We start from the raw sequence: 16,352 nt of genomic DNA on the forward strand, positions 1-16,352 counted from the left end.
TCCACACTCGGATTAAAATCCTGGAGCATTTCCACCCAACGTGTTTTCCGAAGATTCAAGTTAGGCTGAGTGAAGATGTACTTGAGACTCTTGTGATCGGTGAAAACTTCAACCTTACGTTCCAACAAAAGGTGTCTCCAAGTCATCAGAGCGTGTACCACAACTGCTAGCTCAAGATCATGCACAGGGTAGTTCTTCTCCGCTGACTTCAACTGCCTGGAGGTATAAGCAACCACCTTCTTATCTTGCATCAGGACTGCACCAAGACCCTGGAGATAAGCGTCGCAGAAGACCTGGTAAGACTTGGAATCATCCGGAGGAACCAAGACTGGAGTAGAGGTAAGCTTCTCTTTGAGTGTGTCGAAGGCCAACTGACACTCTGGCGACCAAGCATACTTAAGACCCTTCTGAAGAAGACTTGAGAGCGGCTTGGCGATCTTGGATAAGTTCTCAACGAACCTTCTGCAATAGCCAGCAAGCCCGAGAAAAGCTTCGAAGCTGCTTCACATTCTGCGGAGGCTCCCATTCAACAATGGCCCGAACCTTGGACGGATCAACTTCAATGCCCTCGGCAGAGATAATGTGCCCAAGATACACCACTTCTTTCAACCAGAAATCGCACTTGGAAAACTTGGCATGCATCTTGTACTCTCTCAGCTTATCAAGCACCAATCTGAGATGTTCTTCATGTTCTTCCTCGGTTTCAGAAAAGACCAGAATGTCGTCGAGATAGAGCAAGACAAAGTCATTCTTGAACGGAGAGAATATGTAGTTCATCAATGGACAGAATGTCGGAGGAGCATTTGCCAGACCAAAAGACATGACCGTATACTCATACGAGCCAAAACTAGTCCTGAAGGCAGTCTTCAGAATATCTTCCTCGCGAATGCGAATTTGATGATAGCCCATTCTGAGATCAAGCTTGGAGAAGACCTTAGCACCTTTCAACTGTTCGAACAACTCAGTTATGTTCGGAAGTGGATATTTGTTCCTGATTGTCTTCTTATTCAATGGACGATAATCGACACACAGCCGGTCCGTGCCATCCTTCTTCTTGACAAACAAAACACCACAGCCCCATGGAGACGATCTCGGTCTGATCAAACCCAAACGCTCCTGCTCATCGAGTTGCCTCTTAAGTTCCTTCAATTCTTCTGGACCCAGCTTGTACGGCCGTTTGCACACGGGCTATGTGCCTGGATCTAGCTCAATCACAAACTCAACTTCTCCGTGCGGAGGCATGCCTGGCAGCTCTTCAGGAAACACATCTTCATATTCGCATACCACTGGGACTTGCGAAATAGGATTGATCTCACCCTTTTCATTCAAAGAGAACAGACGGATTGTATCATTGCGCGCCGCGAATATAATCACGTCCTCCGAAGAGTGGGTAAGCTTCACTTCTTTGGCTTCACAATCAATTGACGCCTTGTTCATGGCCAGCCAGTCCATACCAAGTATCAAGTCGATGTCAGAATTGCCCAAGACAATAGGAGACGCCAGAAAGGAATAACTGCCTGTCTTGAGAGAAGCATCCGGAACCCTCATGTGCGAACTCATGTGCATGCCCGGAGAAACCACACGGAAGGGACTATCCAAATGAATTGCATGAATATCATGCTTAGCTATGAAAGGCTTGGATATGAAGCAATGCGATGCACCAGAATCAAATAACACTTTAGCACGAATATCATTAACGAGGAGGTTACCCATGATCACATCTGACGAGTTTTCTGCCTCAGTTGCATTCACCATGTTGAGTCGAGTTGATCTGGGGTTGAACTTGACAAGAGGGTTGCTTGAAGGTTTGCCTAGAGGAGGAGGCGGCAGTCAGAGCTGAGAAGTACACTTGTTGGCATAGTGACCCTTCTGCCCACACTTGTGACAAGTAACATTTGCTGGCTGCCGGTACTGAGTCTGAGGAGGCCCTTGCTTCTGATGCTGGAATCTCTGCTGGAAGACAGGGTTGGGTGGGTGGGAAGAACCACGACCACCGGAGTGCTTGAGCTGCTGCGAGTGCCGAGGAGGAGGAGGAGACACCCAGAACTTCTGTTGCTTTTGAACCACCTGAGTCGAGGAAGAGCTGGAATCTCTGAAGCGGTTCTTAGAATTATCCACCCTGAGCAAGGCTGCCTCTGTTCTGAGAGCTAGGTTGTAGAACTTGTCGAACTCCTCAAGATTGTGCAAAGCAAGAGCTAACTGCAAATCTTCTTTCAAGCCACCTCTGAATTGATAAATCTTGCTCTTCTGGTCACGGATATCCTGCACAGCGTAACGGGCTAGCTCGTGGAACTCAACGTTGTACTTGTACACGGAATTGCCACCCTGCTTCAAACGCCTGAACTTCTCACGCATCTCCTCCACAAAGCTCGAAGGAATGTAGTGGGACGTGAAGTCACGACAGAACTCATCCCAATAAATCACACTAACGCCTCTGGAGTCCTTCAGCTGTTGCCACCAGATAGAAGCCTACCCCTTCAACTGGAATGTTGCAAATTTTACGAAATCCTCAGGATGCACATTGCTACACTCGAAATGCTTGTTCATATCACGGATCCAGTCCTCTGCATCAAATGGCTGGTCACAGGAAGTGAAAGTCTTTGGCTGGTTCGACAGGAACTGACTCAGACTCGCAAACTGATTGCCACCATGCTGGAAATTGCCTTGTTGCTGATTGGCTCTCTCTTGCAGTACTCCTGAACAATCTGCACCAGTACTGGGGACATCGGGGTTATCTCGCCACTACCAGTATTGAAGCAATAACGAACATCCTTCGTTCTTAGATACTCAGAAATCTGAATGATGGTGATGTACGCAAGAATCCCCTGGAGCTAAACTCCCCAGAAGAAATCAAAGCAGACAGGAGGCACCAAGACAGGACTCCATCACATCGAAATCATATAGATTTCACAAATACCCGCGTGATCCTAAAAAAAATTTGAGCAAGAAAAGGAGTAGAATAAAAGATTTCCTAGGTCGGGAACCTCACCAGAGCATGGAAGAGGAGAAAAAAGAATCCTACTCTCCGATATAAATAAGACTCAAAACATTTAACTAGACTCGACTCGGCCAAGTACGATCACACAAAGGCTCCTATGGTCGTAAGGCTCTGCTTACCAACTTGTAACGACTAAGATGCGGTTCTTTGCGATCTGGGGATCGAGGCCCCGAATTGGAAAGGAGCGCATCTAAGCGTCTCGCAAACAAGGTATCATAGCACATACATAATAATAATATATTGACAATCAGGGGTTCAATTGCCATCTCATAAATATATCAGAGTACATCACGCATACAATCAAAGTAGTTCCGCTACGGACTACAAAACAAGGAAAATGGCTATACTACCCTGCCTGCTGGCCCACGATCACGACCACGCCTCAATCTTCTGGATAGTTCACGTACAAGCGGTTGTTTTCCTCATCGTACTGCCACGCCAGCTGCGTCGTCGGGATCACCTGTCTCTAGGGTACCTGAACCTGTTGGTGTTGTGAAGGAATCTGTGAGCCACGGGGACTCAGCAATCTATGACCTCGGTGCCAGAACTAGTCAAGTTATTAGGTTGGATAGGGTAGAGTGTTTAAGGTTGCAGCATCCTAAACTTGATATGGTGGCTAACTTACATAGAACATTTATGAAGGTGGTCTATACTAGCGGTCGAGAATACTTGATCACTAAGTGATCCTGAACACCTACCTACGTCATTCATGACCCCACCGTGTTCCCGATCGAAGAGAGATCTTCGAGGGGACAGTCACGGTTACGCACACAGTTGGCAATTTTATTAGCTTATGTTTAAGTTATCTAATACCGGATGTTAACAAAATATTCCAAGTTGCCGCATAACCGCGGGCACGGCTTTCCGAAATATTAAACCCTGCAAGGGTGCTCCAACTAGTCCATCACAAACGTACACAGGCCGCAAAGTAATCCTCTATCACGAATCTCGTGATCTCGCCGGATTCCTTAGAGGAAAACCTCAACTCTGGGGAGAACCAAAGCTTCACCGAGATTCCTATACGCAAGATATATCGCTAAGGTAAGACAAGACTAGCAGGACCTCCCAACATGTCGACGACCCTGATAAGAGCCGCGTATCTCAGTCTCAGGACACGCCGGATGAGCGATGGTTACCACGCCAAAACACCGAGTTGCCCCGGGGAGCGTAATAAGCTGCTCTCGGTTGGACCAACACTCATGAGGAGCACTGGCCCGGGTTGTTGATTAAATTCCTCGGGGTAGCTATTCCCTATGCAGATTATTATTAAGTGATTAGCAAATTAACACCAAGGTTGGGTCCTGCCGGACAAGTCTTAACACTACGCGATTTATCGAGGGGGTCCCCATAACAACCCCGAACGTGTTAGGAGCGATCAATATGGAATCAAACACCGGTAGCCGATAACTATGGCGGCAATAACGGAACAAAGCACCCGGCAAAAGGCTAGGCCTTCCGTTATTTACCAAGTATATAGGTGCATTAATTAAATAACAGAATTAAGATAATGATATCAAGCTCATGTTATCACATGAGACAAAGCACCTGCATCTAGCAACGCTAACATTAGTAGGTGAGCAAGCCTACTTAGCCATTCAAGTTTGCTAGGAAGGGATATGTGTTTGGTTTCATGGCATAACAAGAGGCAAATATTTCAGTGGTAGGCAGCGAGCATATGACAAGGAAACGTAATCTAGCATAACAAGTCTAGAGATGGAATCAAGGTCATATCATCTTGCATGTGACATCCTCAGCTTGGAATGGTTCTTGTTCGTCTTGCACGTACTCTCCTGAATCCACGTATTCGTTCTCCGATCCCGGTGCTACCCAACATAAGAATAACATCCAATGAACAACAGCACCTCAAGATGCAACAAGCACATTATGCATGAGATGAATATGAGCATGCATCACTATTTCTATTACTAGCACAAGCATAAAGAGTAAATACATGTTCCTGGACAAAACTGCATCCTAAGCTACTTTGACATGCATTAGGATGGCATGATCAGATGCGTCTCGTGAAAACGATGCAAAACCATATAAAGAACATTACACTCGGATCTAGGGATCAACGGGAATCATCGAAACAAGATATGAAGCCCTACGTGTCAAAATCATCACCACACACTCAAATGGCACAACTCCGGTATTTCCAGGTAGCCAAGACATAAAACAAACCAACGTGAATGGGGTGGAGCAAAGAATAACACCACAACATCAACTAAGCATTCACAAACATCAAAATGGCAAAACTACACAATCTGCCATAAACTGCATCATAGCACTTTGTGAGCTACATGCAAAGCACCTACAGCCACCCAAATATGACAAATAATATATGTGGTTGTAGCTATCCAAGAATACTACAAGCACAAGCAAGAATCACACAAAAAGTAATTAAACACAGAAAGTTACAAGGCTCCAAACTTGCCCAAAAATATCAGTTTTCAGGGACTTGGGTGAAAATTCCAGATTCTCACTTTCTGTCTATGCTCTGAAGCATTTTGACAGCAGCCAAAACAATATCTACACGACTCCAAATGGCATGAAATTTTACAGGGAGCTAGAAAAACATATCAGCTCCAACTTTCCAGTTGAAATCTAAGGCTAGATCACAACACATTGACCTGCACAACCTCATCAACAGGAGAAGAAAATATAAACAGATTCTCAGACTTAGTGAGAATCTCAGATTTTCACTAATTTGGAATTTCAGCCACATGCCTACTTAGAGTGGGCATAACTTGCACATATGGAATCCTAATCATGAGATGAAACCAACATGAGGTAGAGGGGGTCACCCTCTACTAGCACAACCAAGAAGCAAACCTTTGTGCTCAACAAATCACATGGAACCAAGCTCTAAACATAGAAGAAAAATGAAATATGTCATCTTCAGAAAATGTTCCAATGGAAAAACTAAGTACACCAATGGATTACTTGGGAGATTCTACCCCAAAAACATATATAATATGCATGCACTTACTTGGAGCAAGTGACTACAAACTAGGAAGGAAGAAACTACACGAAATCATGCATAGTGAATAGTGCAACATTTCATGTGCATTTCACTAGAACAACTCCCACAAGGATACTTGTTCATGTGCATCATGACAATAGTGGCATGAGGGTTTTGACCCCATCTATGTGTCATAGCACATCACACCAAGCTCATCTACCCAACTATCCACACACACACAACACCATGCCCTCTCACATATGGTCATGTGAAGGTACATAGTTTGCAAAGGTGGGAAAGTTCCACACACACACATCTACTCCACATCACCCACAACAACATCATGCTCTTGATCAAAACACAAACCTAGACATGCTATCATAACAATCATCACTAGAACAAGCTCACACACACAAATTATATGTGGTGAGGGGGAGACCATCCACCCACGCATACACACTCCTCTAAAACTTACAAGATGCAACACAAAACTACTAGTGCAGCCATATAACAACACACTAATCTTGCCAACCTGCAAGTGTTGAACAACCTATACTTGCTTTACTTATATGCATCTACATACACACACAATGCATCACATTGATTCATAAACTAGCAAAACACCAAACAACCATGCAGAAAATGAGAATGGGCAAAAACCCCAACCTACACTTGCAAAAAAATAACTACAAACTAATATGAACAAGGGCTGCATATATCAAACAGCAAGGGGAAAGAAAAGAACTAAAATAAAAAGGAAATTAAAAATGGGCAGGGTCTGGGATCGAACCCCAGACCTGCTCGTGGTGCATCCACAGCGCTACCACTCTGCTAGGGACAAGGTGCTCGACAGGGAGGGGGTTACATACAGGTAAGCATGCCCTGGTGCGCATCCACTTTGCTGAAATAAACCAACAAAAAAGGGGGAGGCTTCCCCTAGGATCGAACCCATGACCTCTGTTGCACCAACAGACCACACCACTGCGCTACGACACAGCAATTGATAGAACAGAGGGGGTACCGCAAGGTATACTAGCACTAGCACCTATTCTCTACTCTGCACGTCGACGACAGGGAGGACGCCGGGGCAGATCCTGCATCTACTGTTGCGCTCACGCAAGGGCGATCTACCCTGATCGATGGGATGGTGCTACGAGGGGGAGGGGGCCCTTGCTCGGCGACACACAAACCGAATGCACCCACACACACAAGCACACATCTACTGCACCTGATGCGCCTGTTGCCGATCTGCTATGAATAGAGAAGTACGACGAGCACTACGGCGGATCTGGGCCGATCCAAGGAGGAAGAAGGAAGGGGCGATGTCCTCACCTAGAGAAGGAAGAAGGAGGCCGCACCACGGAGGAGGAGGCCGGACGAAGAAGAGGAAGACGATCGGACGATGCCCCTGTTGCAGATCGACGAAGGGGAAGAAGAGCTTCGCGGCCGCGGCGTTGGCGAGGAACAGGCCGTCGTTGCAGAGGTTCCCCGGCCTCAGCTAGGTCGGGAATGGAGCGCGGGGTGTCTCCCCGAGCTCCTGGACATGGCGGCAGCGACGGTCGTCGATGCAGGCGGGGTAGACGGCGGCGAGGGGTTCTCCCTCTCTCTGCTCCTAATCTACAGAGACTTACCAGAAGGAGGAGAAGAGAGATGGGGAAGGAGATGGTGGCTGCGGCGGAGAGAGGGAAATCCTACGAGATGGAGAGGGCACGGACGCCAAGATAAATAGGGGGGCCTCGATGTTAGTGCCTCACGGCGCTTGCGTCTCTCTCTGGTTCGTCTGACGGAAAGAAGCGCTAGAGGAAGGAACGACGTCAGAAGAAAGAAGAAGGAGCGCGCTGGGCTGCTGTCGCGAGGGAGAGGAGGAGCTGGGCCTCTATGAGTGGGTGGAAGCCCACCAGAGCAACAAATAGAGAAAAACAATCCCTGGGCTATTACCTATTAACTGAAAAGGCAGAAAAGAGAGAAATAAAACCAGCAAACTACTCGAGATAAAATCAAAGCAAAAATGCCCGTGGACCTGAATATAAATAAGATATTTAAATAAAATACAAGAGGAATTTTATGGGGCAATTAATTAAATACAAAACAGTAATTGTAATATCTGTTTTGTGATTTATTGCACCTTTAGGACACTTTTCAAAACACCAAATCTTACACACCATCATCCCCACATTATTCCCTAAACATTGGACATTTTAAAACAGGAATATAAGGTTGGAATTTTGAACTTGAGATAAGGAGAGAGGGAAGGGATAGAAATTAACACCCCATCACAAGCCACTACTACACCCCACATCAACACATGTGCATCACCACATGAAATCACAAGATCACATCCAACAAGATATGTGCACACAAGACATGACATGACATGACATGAAACATTATGGTATGCATGCATGCAAGGGAGACAAAAATAAGAGACACATGAAATCATACATGCAAAAGGACTCTCTCATATCAATGTCAAGGTGGTCCCACATGGAAGGTTACAAAAATGGAAAGCTTTACACTTGGGGCATTACACTAAGGAAGGGGGCCGAACTAAGGAGGGGGGAGTCCCACTCCTCCTCCCTTGGCCGACCAAAGGGGAGGTGATACTTAAATATGTGTTGGGTTTTCTATGAAGAGGAATGGGTTATCATAGCACAATGTGGGTAAGTATTTCCCTCAGTTATGAAACCAAGGTTTATCGAACCAATATGAATATCAACCACAACCGTCTTCAGCGGCTGCACATAAAAGAACAAACAACTTGCACCCAACGCGGGCAAGAGGGTTGCCAATCATCTTATTCTTGTTATTTGCAAGCGAGTGAGGTGTGTAGATAATTATAGATATCAAGATAAAATAAAAACAAGTAAATGGCAGCAAGGTACTGAAGGTTTTTTATATATGTTGTGAATAGACCCGGGGGCATAATTTTCCCTAATGGCATCTCTCATGAAAAATAGCACAAGCTGGGTAAATAAATTACTGTTGGGCAATTGACTGAAAATTGGATAGTTATGTGATATTCATGGAAATGATCATGTGTATATATGCATCACGTCCATAAACAAATGGGGTGACTCCTGCGTGCACCTATTACTATTACTCTATTCATTGATCGGTAACCAGCATGCATCTAGAGTATTAAGTAAAAACAGAGTAATTCATGGAGAACAATGACATTATGTAGACAAAATAAACTCAAGCAATATGAATAAACGCCATCGTTTTTATGCTTAGTAGAAGCAAAACAAAGACGCATCTAGTCCCCTTCTGTCACCATGATATAGAAATTTGCCAGGTTGAACCTACTACAACGCACCTTTCTCACCGAAGAAATATCGATCTAGTTGGCCAAACTATTTCAATATATCAGAGAGAATTATGAAACTATCATAATCATGCACATAAGAATCATATAGGTACATATAAGACTCAAATATTTATCATGAATAATCTAAACATAAACCCACAATTCATCTCATCCCAACAAACACACTGCACAAAAAGCAATTACATCATGTGGATCAAAGCAAAGATGTGATGATCATTGTATCGAAGATCAAGAGAGAGATATTGCCATCTAAGTAGTGGCCATGGACCCATAGGTCTGTGGTGAAATACTCACACATCATCGTGGGGGCAGCAAGGTTGATTAAGAGGTCATCCGTGATCGACCCCCCCCTTTAGCAGGGTGCCGGAATAGAGTTCCAAATGGCCTCCCGTCAGAACAGAGACTTGCGGTGGCATAAAAAGTGTTTCGGGACTCCTTCTGATGTTTCTAGGGTAAAAGAGAATTTATTAGCTAGAAAGCTGAGTTGGGAGGGCCACGAGGGAGGCACAAGCCATCACCCCCTAGGTCGCACCTTGTTGGCTTGTGGTCCCCTCATGCGGCCTTCAGCCTTCTTCTAATACACCTCGATCTTCTTTTGGTCTAGAAAAAATCACCAAAAAGTTTCAGGTCAACTAGACTTCGTTTGGTATGGAAAGCCTAAAAAGTGAAAAACATGCAGAAAACAACAACTGGCACTGGGCACTAGGTCAATAGGTTAATGCTAAAAATAATATAAAATGGTAAATAAATACCCCAAAAGTATTCTAAAATGATAATATATGAGCATGGAACAATAAAAAATTATAGCATTGGAGACGTATCAATCATCGCCAACCTTAATTACTGCTCTTCCTCGAATAGGTAAATGATAAAAACATAATTTTTGATGTGACATGCCGTCCATGATGTAACTTTATGCATGTATGCTCATTGAGAAACAATGAACTAAAAAATATTAACACAACAATACTTATTGGTATAAGCAGCAAAATCATTAATCTATCAAAGTATACGATCCTCAAAGATTGTTTTACCCTCATTCATCTTATTATATTAGCAAGGCATGGCTCCATTTTCACCACATTAATAGAAATGTCAAGCACCACAGTGTCCAAGTGAGTCAATTGGATCGTACTTTTTAAATATGCATCAACTTTTTATTCTTCATGCAATACACGATCGCGAACCATTGGACATAACATAAAGGTGGAATAGAATATGGTGGTGGGTTTCAAAGGGGTAAAAGTGGAGAAGATAGTCTCACATCAACTAGGTGTACCAACGGGCTAAGGACATGCCCGTTGATAGATATCGATGCAAGGAGTAGAGACTTCCATGCAAATGATGCACTAGAGCTATAAGTGTATGAAAGCTCCACATAAGCTAAGTGGGGTGTTCCTCCAACTTGCTTGCTCATGAAGACCTCGGTCATTTGAGGAGTCCCGTCATCAGAATATACAAGCCAAGTTTATGAAAAAGTAATTCCCACTAGCATATGAATGATATAACATGAGACTCTCTCTATGAAGAACAAGGTGCCACTTTGAGGCACAAGTGTGGTAAAGGATAGTAGCAAAGTCCCTTCTCTCTTTTTCTCTCATTCTTTTTTCATTCACTTTTTTATGGTGGCTCACTTGTCCTCCCCCATTTTTTATTTCATCACTAGGGCAACGCTTTAATAATGATGATCATCACACTTTTATTTACTTACAAACTCAATATGAAAACTGATAGGACGATATGACTATGTATGAATGCCTCTAGCAGTGTGCTAGTATATGCAAAGATCTAGCATGACATGTATAAAAAATATGATGAAAGGTGGCTTTGCCACAAATACTATGTCAGCTCTATATGATCATGCAAAGCATTATGATGATGAATGAACTAGTCATGTGAAGTGATGATGGCATTTGTATGGCAATATGTCTCAGAATGACTATCGAAATGCCATGATAGGTAGGTATGGTGGCTATTTTGAGGAGGATATAAAAAGGTTTATGTGCAACAGAGCATGTCATGTCACGGAGTTTGGATGCACCGACGAAAGTTGCACCAATCCTGAAGGTAAGAATGGAACAATGCATGATACCGAAGAGGCTAGCAAATATGAGGAGGTGAGATTGCGTATGTCCATGGTGTCACATTAGTCATGAAGAACTCATGTATTTATTGCAAATTTTTATTAGTTTTATCACAAATCAAAGTAGTACTCACATGCCCCGAGGGAGAGGTTGGTAGGAATTAACCATCGCGCGACTCCGGCTCAAAATAACACTAGGATTTCAACGAGGAATATAAATGCTCACACATCATCACCACACCCTTTTATTTTTTAGATTAATATGAAGTTTAACATATCTTAATATCAACACCTCTCTGAATTAATAATAATGCACTCACACCTTTTTCATATCACCACATCAATATCATTAACCCACAATTTCTCTATATGTGCTACATGATGGTTTTAATTATCACTCATTGAATACCCATTATTTTCATCTAGCCTTATGACCCATGAAAATTAGCGTCACTATTTATCTAACTCTCAAACAAATATAAGTGAAAAACGGGAGCATAATATTTCTATAAAATCTAGATGACATCATGCTCAAAAAGATATAAGTGAAGTACTAGAGCAACTCCTAACCTCAAAAGATATAAGTGAAGCACATAGAGTATTCTAACAAATTATGATGATGTGGTATCTCTCTAAAATAGGTGTGTCCAGCAAACAATGATTGTTGAAAACTGAAAGTAAAATCAAACAAAAGCAAATGACACTCCAAGCAAAACTCATATCATGTGATGAATAAGAATATAGCTCCAAGTGACATACCGGTGGATTGAGACAAAAAGAGGGGATGCCTTCCGGGGCATCCCAAGCTTAGATGCTGGAGTCTTCCTAGAATATTACCTTTGGGTGCCTTGGCATCCCCAAGCTTAGGATTTTGTTGCTCCTCAATCCTTTGCCCATTGGGATAATACCCAAAACTTGAAAACTTCAATCACATAAAACTCAACAAAACTTCGCGAGATCCATTAGTATAAGCAACATATCAAATACTTCCAGCTGCTTTTATAAGTTGATTCTTATCATATTTTAGCATAGGGTACTGTATCCTAACTTCTCCATGGCTTATACCCCCCGATACAGCCCATAGCATCATCAAAACAAGCAAACTATGTAAGCAAAAACAGAATCAGATTGAAACAGAATAGTCTGTAATTTGTAATGAGCCTATACTTTTGTAACTCCAAAAATTCTAGAATTAAGGAAGACCTGAGGAATTTGTATAGCAATATTGTGTAAAACATTCAGATTAAAAATATGTTCCACTAAAATCATAGAAATTCTGCACTCGACGTGGAAGTTTCTGTTTTTGCACCGTATCAATCCTACTCATCATGCAAATCATCCCAAAGGATTTACTTGGCACAAACACTAATTAAAACATTAAAAAAATCATTGCAGAGGCAATAATCATGTTTTCGCAAACAAACAGAAATAAATGATAACTATTGGGTTGTCTCCCAACAAGCTCTTTCTTTATAAATGATAACTAAGATATGCTTGAAATTTCAATGATGCTCAGATAAAATACAAGAATTGAATCACAAAGAGAGCACCATAAAACATGTGACAAGAACATTTAAGTCTAACGTACCTCCAGTGCATAGGCATTTTATAAGAAAACAATTTACCAAGACAAGAAGTGTCTAGCATAAGCAAGTAGGAAGAATGAAGCATTAACAATTTGAATATCAAGAGAGGTAAGTGAGTAACATGAAATTTTTTATAACCATATTTGCCTATCTCATAATGATTACATGTAGGATCATATTCAAATTCAACAATATAGTGATCATGCTTATCATTCAGGCCTTGTTTGGTACTAGTGTTTTTGAGGAGATTGGTGGGGATAATTCCCCAAGGGATTGGGTGAAAACCCAACCTTCATCCAATCCCTTCAAATCCCCATTTATCCCCAATACACTAGGTAGGGGTAGTGTATTGGATATTGAAAAAAATACACTATAATTTGAGTATTTGAGGGCAAATGTGGGGATGAAACATGTCAAATACACTAGAACCAAATGATGTTATGGGATGTGTGGGGATTGAGGGGTTTGACCGGGATAATCCCCACAAATTCCCTGAAATACACTAGTACCAAACAAGGCCTCAAGGAACTATCATGAATCACTTTATAAATATCACAATTTTTGGATTCATGATTTTCAAGCAAGACCTCATGAAGATAATCTAGTGCACTCTCACTAGCAATTGTTTCAACATAAACGGGTCTTTTGAAAAGATTAGCTAGTGGATGAGGATCCATTTATCTTAATCTTTGCATTTTACTTTCCTGTTTGGTGTGACAAGGATAAAGATAGCATAGTTAGGCAAGTAAACTAGAGAGCAAATATGCAAACTAGTGACAAGATAAGCAAGCAAAAGTAAATATTTGTGTGTGTTTTATTTTTTATGAGACAAAGTAAATATACCAGCACATAAAAATAGGAACAAGTGAATGAAAAATTGTGTGGAGTTACTTGGTAGTTGGTGATGATATTCCTCGGCAACCACACCAAAAATCCTTCCTCATACTTGTGATTTGCGTTGGGTTTTCCGTGAAGAGGAACGAGTTATCGCAGCACAATGTGGGTAAGTATTTCCCTCGGTTATGAAACCAAGTTTTAGCAAACCAATATGAATATCAACCACAACCGTCTTTAGTGGTTGCACACAAAAGAACAAACAACTTGCACCCAATGCAGGCAAGAGGGTCGTTAATCCTCTTGTTCTTGTTATTTGCAAGCGAGTGAGGTGTGTAGGTAATTGTAGATAGCAAGATAAAATAAAAACAAGTAAATGACAGAAAGGTATTGAAGTTTTTTTATATATGTTGTGAATAGACCCCGGGGGCATAGTTTTCCCTAGTGGCATCTCTCATGAAAAATATCATACGGTGGGTAAACAAATTACTGTTGGTCAATTGACACAAAAGTGGATAGTTATCCGATATTCACGACAATGATCATGTGTATACATGCATCACATCTACAAACAAATAGGTCAACTCTTGCCTGCACCTATTACTATTACTCCACTCATCGACCGCTATCCAACATGCATCTAGAGTATTAAGTAAAACAGAGTAATGCATGTAGAATAATGACATGATGTAGACAAAGTAAACTCAAACAATATGAATAAACCCCATTGTTTATCTTTAGTAGACGCAACACAAAGACGCATCTTGTCCCCTTTTGTCACTGGGATATAGAAAATCGTCAAGTTGAACCTACCGCAACGCACCTCTCTCACTGAAGAAATATCGTTCTAGTTAGCCAAACTATTTTAGTAGATCGGAGATAATTACGAAGCTATCATAATCATGCACATAAGAATCATATAAGTATTCAGAGGAGACTCAAATATTTATAATTAATAATCTGAATATAAACCCACAGTTCATCGGATCCCAACAAACGCACCGCACAAAAGGAATTACATCATGTGGATCAAAGCGAAGATGTGATGATCATTGTATTGAAGATCAAGAGAGAGAGAGAGATTGTCATCTAGATACTGGCCATGGACCCATCGGTCTGTGGTGAACTACTCACACATCATCATGAGTGTAGGAAGGTTGATGAAGAGGCCCTCTGTAATTGATCCCCCTCTAGCAGGGTGGCGGAACAGAGCTTCAGATGGCCTCCCGTTGAAACAGATACTTGCGGCAGCATAAAAGGTGTTTCGGGACTCCTTCTGGTGTTTCTAGGGTAAAAGAGAATTTATAAGACACAGAAATAGAGTCAGGAGGGCCACGATGGAGGCACAAGCCATCAAGCCCCCGCAAGTCGTGCCCTGTTGGGTTATGGGCCCCTCGTGCAGCCTCCAGCCTTCTTCCCATACTCCTTGGTCTTCTTTTGGTCCATAAAAAATCACCAAATTTTTTTCTGGTTAATTGGACTTCGTTTGGTATGGGAAACCTGAAAAGTGAAAAACATGCAAAAAACAACAACTGGCACTTGGCACTGTGTCAATAGGTTAGTTCTAAAAATAATATAAAAATTCTAAATAATTACCCTAAAAGTATTCTGAAATGATAATATATCAGCATGGAACAATAAAAAGCTATAGATACGTTGGAGACATATCAGGAGGGACTTTCCCTCCCCTTGTGGCGCCCTCCCTCTCCCCTCAAACCTATATATACTTGAGGTATTGGCACCTATTGAATACACAAGTTTTAGAGCCTCCTCTAGTTCTTCTAGTTCTAGTTCTAGTTGGTCCTAGTTGACTAATTAGAGTTATATTTAGTTCCTCTAATCTTTATAATTAGAAGCCCCGTGTGGCTCTAATCTCCTCCCTCTAATTCTCAAGTGACGATTAGCTCTCGACGGTGAAGCGTTGAGAGATCGTGAAGATTACATGCTTGCAACCAAGTAAAGAGGTCGTGCTTTCGGTCTTCTATTTGAGGGATCGTTCGTGGGCGGTTTGCGGGATTGTTCATCTACGGTTCGAGGGAGTCCAAGTACGATCGACATCATCACACTCTTCTTCCACCGCAACTCAGTGACGGTAACGATCATGCTCACAACTATTATTGTATCTTCACAATGTTCCTGGTTGGTCGTAGGGCAATTTTTTTTGTTTTCTAGTACGTTTCCCAACAAGTAGTACTTTGCCAAGGCTTTCATAATAAGTATATGAGTTCTTTATGACTAATGTGAGTCCATGTATTATACGCACTCCTACCTTTGCACACTTTGCTAGCCTCTGGTACCGTGCATTGCCCTTTCTCACTTCGAGAGTTGGTGCAAACTTCACGGGTGCATCCAAACCCTGTGATATGATACGCTCTATCACACAGAAACCTCCTTATATCTTCCTCAAAACATCCGCCATACCTACCTATTATAGCATTTCCATAGCCATCTGAGATATATTGCCATACAACTTCCACCGTTCCGCCACATGACTTGTGTGTTCATCATCATATTGCTTTCCATGATCATATAGATCTCACATAATATTTGTGGTAAAGCCA

The sequence above is a fragment of the Hordeum vulgare genome, chromosome 7H (assembly GCF_904849725.1).
Source record: "Hordeum vulgare subsp. vulgare chromosome 7H, MorexV3_pseudomolecules_assembly, whole genome shotgun sequence".
In the NCBI taxonomy this organism is placed as follows: Eukaryota; Viridiplantae; Streptophyta; class Magnoliopsida; order Poales; family Poaceae; genus Hordeum; species Hordeum vulgare.